Source organism: Paramormyrops kingsleyae, chromosome 24, assembly GCF_048594095.1.
Source record: "Paramormyrops kingsleyae isolate MSU_618 chromosome 24, PKINGS_0.4, whole genome shotgun sequence".
NCBI lineage: Eukaryota > Metazoa > Chordata > Actinopteri > Osteoglossiformes > Mormyridae > Paramormyrops > Paramormyrops kingsleyae.
Window position 1 is genome coordinate 21,174,961 of NC_132820.1, and position 9,903 is coordinate 21,184,863.

Sequence of the window (9,903 nt, forward strand, 5' to 3'; positions counted from 1 at the left end):
AAAAAAATCCCCCTGGCCCAGCGTCCATGGAGAACATGTGTTTTGAGAAGCCCTGCAGGACAGTGCAAGAGCTTGAGGGATTCAAATTGCAGTTGGAGGGCCCAGAACAAAAACTAAAGATGGAATGTTGATATGCTATATTGCTGTTTAAAAGGGTTTGTCTAATTGCAACACTAAGAATTGTTTTTAAGTATTTATCTTCATATGTTGTATAGATCCGTTTTTTTAGTCTGATGGGAGGCTGCAGCATTGGGGACGTTGTGAGGAGAACCCTCAGAAAGATGGCTACAAACGAGGTCTGGTCACAGTTACAGCCTGAAAGGCCGAAAAGGAAAGCTGTCCTTCTTGGGAACAGCACTCCACCATGTTGTTTTAAATTACCTAGTATGTTAAACGGTTAGATTTCACAAAATGTCCATTACATTGCATAGACCCATTGTTTAATATTTATTAAATACTGCATTTTTTCTAGGAGCTTGTGCTGCACAATTTCCGAGGGTTAGCGAGAAGGACATTGAAAATTATATAGGGGATACCCTAAAACACGCACCTCACCGTGCAAAGATCCACCCAATACCTGTAAGTTTTTTTTGTTTTTCTTCGGAGCAGTTAACACTTAAAACTGCACTGCACATTGATGCCATTTTTAAATTCGTAGTACCTGTTCACTTAAATCGGACAAGCCAAGGTCGTCACGCCCAGCTCGTCCGATCCTCGTGTGTGCCACGTCCCCTCATTACTCACGTGCACTACCCTGATTGTGATCACCTATTTCCTGTTATTTCGGCTTGTCTTGTGTGTTTCAGTCCGCGTTCGAGTCTGTTTCCCCAGGTCTGTCATTGACGTTGTTAACCGAGTGCTCCCCTGTCTGCTTGTTCTCCATAATAAACCCCGTTGCCCTTGGATTGCGGTCTCCCTGCTCCTGCTTTTCCGCATCCCACTCGCTCGCCCGTCACCCGGTCGTGACAAAGGTGCTGTAACATTTTATGGCAACACAGGAGGACATCCAAGATATTAGTGTAACTGGTTACTTTAATTACCCTTCACCTTGTCTCTCTATTAAACCTTTGTTTTTGTCACAAATTCATGGACACCTACTCATAGTCTAACCACTAATAATCTCAGTTTTGTCTTATATTTCCACACTTTACATGGCAAACACATTTGGTTAATATGCTAAGTTACCTCATAGCCTGTACACCTAAGGGTAATCAAAAGCAATTAAAAAGTAAACGAAGTGACTGGGAAATATTGTTATTTATGATTTTCAGGCAGCGGAAGAAGAACCTGGGCCATCTACACAATATCAAATTGAAGACAGTGACGGAGTTTTCTCTCAAACATTTCTTTCTTTTTTATTGATAGTGTTTTTGGATGGTTTCAGCTCAGTTTGAGAAAAGAACATTTTAGATGTTACTACAGTGACTGAAGTAATTGTTTCATGTAAATAATTTGTTTAAATAATTGTTTTACATAATCTGAGTCATTTTTGGTCCAAAACCAAAACATCTCTCTCTCTCTCTCTCTCTCTCTCTCACTCGAATTATGAACAATAAAAGAAATAATAAGAACTGAAATGCATTGGATATAATTGTTTTATAGTGTAAACACGTTTTGGTATTGCATATATTAAACTTTAAGTCACCTAAATGTTGTGCAAAAGTCCCTGTAATGTTTCTAAAGTTCTGCAAACGATCTGAGTTGTGCTGTACGAAAAATCCACCTCCGCATCATTGTGATGTGCGCATGCACAATATTACTCATTGGATTAGGTACTGTTTTGTGTCTGTTGTTGCAGCTCGGGGTAACACCACTAACCTATTTGTCACACTATGTTAATTGGTAGATAATAACAAGTCCTATTTCATTACAGGTTATTTTGGGTAATCTCTCCTTTTCTGTTGCATAAAAATCTCAGTATTACTCGTGGAAAGATCACATATGGTGATGTGATCGTACAGCCCTAGCTTTGAGAAGGTGGTGCAAGGACTAAAAAATAACATTCCAGGTAGGTCCCCTAAAGGTTACTGTAATTGTCACTGAAGATCTATAAAAATCCTGGGAAAGTGATGAAAAGACCACATAGGACCCGAAACGTTACCAACACGTCCTGAAAGTTCCCCGAATTTTCCCAAAATGATGTTCCCCGAACGTCTAAAGAACTCCACATCGTGACATCCCGGGAACATTCTGGGAAGGTTACACAGCGACGTCCTTTACACCAATGGGTACGTTCTCTGAACATACAGGGAACGTACAATTTCCAGCTGGGTAGACTCCATTCTTGTGTTTGTCCCTAAAGAGAACAGCCAGGATAGGAAATGCTGGAAACCCATCCCGACCGGAGTCCATCCCTTCCCGGTGGCACAGTAACCCGAAAGTGTTTGTGAGTGTGGTTTATGTCAGATTAGGAGAGCTGAAATGAACCTTTTGTTGGATGATAGCCGGCGACCAAAACAAGAGCTAGATCACAGAAAAGTGTTTCAAAAGCGACAGCGTCAAAGTGAAATGCAACGCTGGATGGAAGTTTTCTAGTACTGATGAAGGATGTAGAATCGGAATCCAGATATGTTTCCATACAAGGAATTTGCCTTGGTGGTGCTTTTACATGACATTACAAAGAACATACCACGTTTAGCAAAGACATATGCAGAAAGGTAATAAACAATAGATTGGCAATTAGGTAATATGATAATTACATGATAATTAATTTTATAAATGGCAGTGATGATGGTATTATGATATTTATATATGTGTGTACATAGTAATAATTGTAGTATGAATATAAACTACATAAATGGCATAATAATTTAAAGGGCTCTTAAATGGTGCCGTTATTAATTAGCAGCCAAGTCAACTATATGTGCAAGAGTGCAATATGTATACAGAGTTTGCAGTATGTGTGCATAATGTGCAAGAGTGCAGAATATAATCATAGAGGAAGTTTATCAGTTGTTCACTGGTTATGCTGGTGGATATTTCACTGCAGCTGACGATTAATTGAACGTCCATTCAGAGACTGGTTTGGTTAATGAGAGAGACTACCTGAGGGACTAAGGAACTTAGAAGCTCTTGGCGTGTCTTGTGGTCTTGGTTCTGATTGCCATGAGTCTTCTCATGGAGGGTAAGGCTTGAAAGATGTGGTGAGCAGGGTGAGATGGGTCCTCAAAGATTTTGTATGCCCGTTTCCTGGTTCTGGTGATGTAAAGTGTCTGGAGGGTAAGCAGGTTACTGCCGATTATTCGCTCTGCTGAGTGGATGATGTGTTGCAGTCTGGCCTTGTCTCGTTCAGTGGCTGATCCAAACCAGGCTGTGATGGAGGAGGTGACGATGGACTCAATGATTGTAGCGTAAAACTGGGCCATCGTGGTTATAATATGTTATTTTGGATCAGGCACAGACAGTTGTGAGAGTTCAGTCCGCATTAGCTCCGATAGAATAGTATTAAATGCAAAGCTAAAGTCCACAAACAGAATCCTAACATATGTCTCAGGGCACTCCAAGTGTCGGAGTAAGAAATGGAGTCCAGTGTTAACTGCATCGTCCACAGGTCTGTTGGTTCTGTAGGCAGACTATAGAGCAGGGGTGTCAAACTCCAGTCCTGGGGGGCCAGAGCCCTGTGTAGCTTAGTTCTTTCCCTGTTCCACCAGAAATGATTCAGCTCAAGAGCTGTGTGGTAATTAGCACAAGGAGTTGAATCAGGTGTGTTAAATGAGGGGAAACCCAAAAATGTGCAGGGCTCCGGCCCTCCAGGACTGGAGTTTGACACCTGTGCTATAGAGGGTCAAGCGAAGGGTCGATGAGGACACCATAAACAGTGGTGTCCTCTCACTGTTCTTCGCTTTCTCTTCGCTGTTTAATTTTAGTGACCACTCCTTTTCAGGATTATGTAGTATATGTTTAACATTAGTTCAAAGTGTGGAAGGGAAATTTAAAGTGATGGTAGGCCAGGGTTGGGAGGCATTGTAGGATTGTTCTTGTGTCTCAGGTTTTGTTGTTTTGGGGATGGTGCCGTGTGTCCTTGCCTCGCAGCCACCTGCACGGAACCAGCTTTGCAGGCCACAGACCTTGTAGAACTGGGCTGAAGGGAACATCGCTGGGGGGAGAAAGGGGACCTGCAGGAGGCCTTGAAATGTAGCTGCTGTACTATGCTAGACGCAGTTTGTTGTATGGTAGCATTTGAACACACAAGCAAGTTATGTACCCATAAGGGTTGTATATGTTTACGCTGAAGTCTTTATTTAGGTAATATAGGGTTGGGGTTTCCCTTACTGATAGCGTTGTGAGCCATGCCAGCCATGGACACCGAAGGGGGGGTTGCACCTTTTTGCTGGGTTGGGAGTGGAATTTCCCTAATGTTTAGGGTTTTTGCCCTCCTTCCTAGGCTGGATAGACAGGCTTATGTGTGGGACTCATAGGAGGCCTAGGCCTAACGAGGATTGGAAGTTGAACATCCTTGAAGTAGACCAATAGAGGTGGCGTATTATGTTTGTTGTATGTTCGAAACCTGGTTTGCAGATGTTTGGTAACCAATCAGGACTTAGAAGTCCATATAGAGGAATTCGTCTTATAGTATATTAACCTGCTGATTTCTGGGTGCGGGGTGCATTGCGCATTGTACCCGAGTGTGGCTGGAACACTATGCTGGATTGCTGAATAAAGAAGAAAACTTTGCTCATTACATGTGAGGTCTGGAGTTTGATTCAAGTGTGACAGAGTGAGAGTGATTATAGAGGATTATAGAGTCATAGTTGTTTGGGTTAATTCTGAGTACCACAAAAGTTTACAAGCCCTATTTTGACAAGAGCTAATCATAAGAGGTAATCCTAATCATTTTCATCCTTGCCGTTTAAATCACTCATGAATAGATGTGTTTGTGAGAAATTGGTTTGTTTTAAGCATTTTCAATTTAAATAAATACTGCAATACTCATTGCAGAAATACATCTTTTCCAATATTGTGCAGCCTAATAATGAAGTACTTACTACTACGAAATATCTAACAACATACGATGCAACATTCAACAGGGGGTAGTGAAGTGATTCGTGGCTGATCAAAGTGCCAATTCGATGTGGGGCAGTGATTAGCATGTGGAGAATGCTGCAGCAGTATTACAAAATCAGCAACTCTTTTAAAAATAATAGTGATATAAATATATTATTTATTAATAAGTATATAGAATCAGTACACAAAGTATAAGTATATAAAGTTTAAGTATATAAAGTATATAAGTATAAAAATCTTAAGTATAAAAATGATATAAGTATAAAAATGTTATAAGTATAAAAATGTTATAAGTATAAAAAATTTAAGTAAAAAAAGTTTAAGTAAAAAAGGTTTAAAGGCCTCAGAGGACTGCTGCTCTTACTCATCAGAGTGGTTCTGATGCTTAAACTTTTTCTTAAGTGCTTCTGCTAAAATGGCAGCAAAGTCCTCTGAGGGCATGGGCGTCCCCTGCGTCGGTCCCCTCCTGGTCACTGGCGTCCCACCTGGCGACCTCTGCACTGGGCGCAGTTTAATGTGCGGCAGCTCCGCCAGAACATCCACCACGCTGGGGCCATTGGTGGGTCCTGTGCCACTTCCCTGAGGATGACTCCTCTTCTGCTTCGGGCCCTGGATATTAGCAGGCGGAGGAGGAGGAGGCGGCGGTGGAGGAGGAGGCGGTGGAGGAGGAGGAGGGGGCGGGAAACAGCTTGGAGCTGAAGTGGGGACTATAAGAGTGGTCTCCGAACTGCTCCGGGGCATATTTGGGTGAGTCAGGGCACCGGCAAGCTGGGAGATCTCGGACCGTAAACGGCCCACCTCGTCTTCGAGGGCTGTAATTTTCTCCCAGACTGCCGCCCACTGATCCCCGTGATCCCCGTGTCCACTGGGGAGGTGGATGCCACTCCCGACCGTTGCAGGGGCGTTGCCATTTATAGCAACCCCGTTGCAAAACTTGAGCATGGTGCAGTGGATTTGCCCACACGAAAGTTGGAACGCTTCAAGCTTCTCAGACAAGTGCGTAGAAAACTACGTAAGCGACTGAAAGGAGCCATTGCCGAAGTTATTTAAAGGAATTGAACAGGAACAGTAATCACCAACCAAGCCCAAATCAAGACTGAGAGAAATAAAAAAAATTACAGCTTCTGCTTCCAGATATACGTAGCAATAACTATAAATTCTAGAATCTCTCTGAACCTTCGCTTGACGTCACTCCATTGGCACGCTGATTGGGTGGCTTCAGTTTCTTAAAACAAGAAACGAAAAAAAAAAAAAAAAAAAACAATGAGTACGCAGAACCGTTCGAGGTCAACTTAGCCGACCATTTCACATTCTAAAATTTACAGGATATTTGGTTTTGTTATTATTATTATTGGTATTAGTATTATTATTTTAAGAATGAAGCTAAATAATATAGCCGCCCACTAATATGTCACATATGGGTTAAAATGCAGAGGACACATTTCGTCGTTGTGTGATGTGCCAAGAATGGCACTTGATCACAAAGTACAAATACTTTTTACTTGCCAACATTCATAAGCAACGTTATTTTTCAGTACAGTTGCGGTTTTTATAAATCTTGGTGATTAATATTCGCGGAGAGCGTGGGGTTTCCATTTTTCTATAACATTTATATTATTAAAGGAAACACAACTTAGCAAGCTGATTAATTTTAATGACTGATTGTTTTCAGACTAGTATTTGTTTAACATTGGTTTAAAGTTGACTGCTGCTACTTTAGCAACAGCTCGGCATGGGCTCTCTGAGCTGATCCTAATCACTTTCATCCTTGATATTTCAGTCAGTCATGAATGGAGGTGTTTGTGAGAAACTGATTTATTATTATTATTATTTAAAAGATCATTTATAAACACTCCAATACTTACTGCAGAAAATGATTTTACGCAATGTCCTGCAGTGCAGTTATGAAATACTAATCTAACTACATACCATGTGCAGCCCACAGAAACGCTGTCTGTGCGCAGCCTGCTGGCAAAAAGCGGAACTACAGTTACAGCAAATAAGGCAGAACGGAAACATCGGCGTCACTCCTTGGACTGATGATAGCTTATAAATAGTTATAAGTAATCGCTTGTGTGATTATAAATGTGCTGTGTGTTATGTCATGTATAGTGGTTAATGTTTATTGTTGTGTGTAGTGTGTGTGTATGTGTGCGTGCGCCCACCGTGTGTATGAGGAGTAAACGGGGCGACGTGCACGCGGTGAGCAGTGCCGGTGTGTGGGTTGTAGTAGTGCAATTGTAATAAACGCATGCATCTGATGATTAAACCCCGAACTATCCCTGCTGTTTTACCCTCTGGGGTCGAGTGCATCGTCGGCGATGCAACGTACTTTTCGCGTCTATTTCAGTTTATATCTCGCTGAAATCTGTTGGAGTAAGTAATCTCCACCGGGTCCGTGGATGAGAAGAGATTCACAGCTGAGACGAGGAGTAGTTGCAAGTCACCAGTTTATTCTCTGACTGATTACAATCAGGGAGCGACTATCTGACATACATTCAGCATGTACAGTAAGAAGCTCGAACAATAGTTATCGGCTGTCTTTTTATAGCCCTCCGGGTACGTGTTCCCCCCTCTTTTGGTATTTTCCCAGCTACGTGACATCAACATGTTTTTACATTTGCTTCTGTTTGTCAGTTAGCACATGTCCCCCCTCCCAGCATCTTATTGTGTCAGCATTTTTGCAGCCCCCTTTTGTTAAGCAAAAGTTAAAATAAGCATCTGTTCCTCTTTTCCAACTGTCTGGGACGAGGTCACCCTGCCCTGCTCGCACACTGTCAGTTCCTGATTTCTGTTAGTTGTATTATTTTAGAATCAACCCCCTCCTTTCATCATGCCCTGCTTTAAGCTATATTCTCCTTTTCCTCTATTCATTGTATGTTCTTTATAATTCTATTGAATCCCACAAATCTTAATGTAGAATCATGAAAAATCCGTAATCTGTCTTCTTTTCAAAACATCCATTGACGGAAGTATTAAAGTTTTTTAAATTAGGTTGAATCGGCAAAAAAGTAAACCATGTCACCTTACTTTGTTTTACCTGCATCGGGGGCGTGTAGCGCGTATTCAAATCGCATTCGCATGGTAATTTGATTAACAGCGCAATGGTGAAACGCGATCCAGATACTGTACGTCCCCATCAGCGCCATAAAAGGGGGGTAGGGACGTGGCCAGGTGACAATGGTTCATTCATACACATTAAAGTTGCTACATATTCAATGAAAGGAGCCAGAAATAGTTACATGAGTTAGGTTTTTCTTATTTATTTATCCAAATGAATGTTGCAACTACACCATTTAGTCATCTTCATGTAGCCAAGACTTTGGTGATCAGATATCTGGGATCAAAACAAACTGCCAGCATTGCTTACTATGTACTTTTATAATGTTTCTGCAAGTGTTCCAAACTGCATTTTGCAATGTCTATACTTTGAATGTCAAATTACAAACTTCACATAAATTTGACATATTTACAAAGTACACTAAGATTAAGATGAGTTTGTTGCCAAACCAAATATATAAGAAATAATTTATTTGTCATGAATTAAGTTTATGATATTTGAAGAAATGTGTGACCATGCCCCAGTCAGTGAAAGTGTGTTTCCTACCCCTAGGCTCCAGAGGGTTAATTATTGTGAGCATGGCTCAGCGACCCACTATTAAAATACTTTATTAGAAATATTATAGTGTGTGTGTGTATGTGTGTGCGCCCGCGCCTGTTTGCTAGCCTGGCGCCGCTGAGTCATGTGACAGCTGGGAGCAGCAATTGAGAGCAGCAGCGCGAACACACAGCTGCGGTGCATTCGGGAGAGATTGAAACTTATAAGTATCGATCTCATTAAACTGGTATTGATCAATATAAATACCAACATTATTATCGATATTTGGATCGATCCGCCCACCACTATCGGACAGTATTGCTGTGTTATAATCACTTCAGCATAAATGTTAAACCTAGTGTTTCTGTTTCTGTCATGTTGTCAATATCAAACAGTAAACGTTGTAATGGATTGTTTCTATATATGTGCTTTTAAACAGAATGCCTGCATGTGGGGCTAACAGAACACATCTACCCTATAGGAATACATATATACTATAAACCTGTTGTGGGTTATAAAGCCAAATAAGGAAAAATAACAGTGGGCTATAGGTAGCATAGTGAGCACATTAACGTCGCCTCGCTGTTGAGAAACATGGCGCAGACATCGGGGGAATGTCGAATCAATGTTCGGTAGCGATGTTTCTGCAACAGAGATGCTTTGACGATGGATTTTCAAGGATCGCGGAGACAATGCCAATGCCTGGTAGTTATATCATTTTAGTGTTGCAGCTGTGACAGTGCGAAACAATACAACTGACAAATTGTCAGTAAGGTCGGATGGCGTTAGATCATAAACCGGAAATTAGCGGAACAGGACGCATTTGTAACTTAATATTTTAACGAAAGACAAAAGTAACAAGTCCATTTAAATTTCGGTACTGTTAATTGTGTTATTTAACTTGAAAGGGTATTTAGCTATATTACTCCTTACAGCCAAACGTAGTGGAATTATAGTAACGTGTTACTTCCAAAGATTACTAGGCAGCTGTTTGCTAATGCTAACGTTAGCATTGCGTCATTTTGCTTCTTCCACTCTCAGATAAGATAAAGATAGCTTTATTGTCATTGTGTAAATGAAATGAGATGTCTTTAGAGCAAACCCGTGGAGGCTATGTTAAGGATAAAACTGTAAACATGGGTAAACAAAACATAATATCGGCATAAGTGCATAGATCCACCTCTGTATTTTTAGGAAGATTAGCAATACATGAAAATTTCCTTCAAGTGTGGTAAATATTCAGTTTTAAATGAAAACCACATGTGACATATTATCTGTCCCATTGCATTAAGCCCTCCATC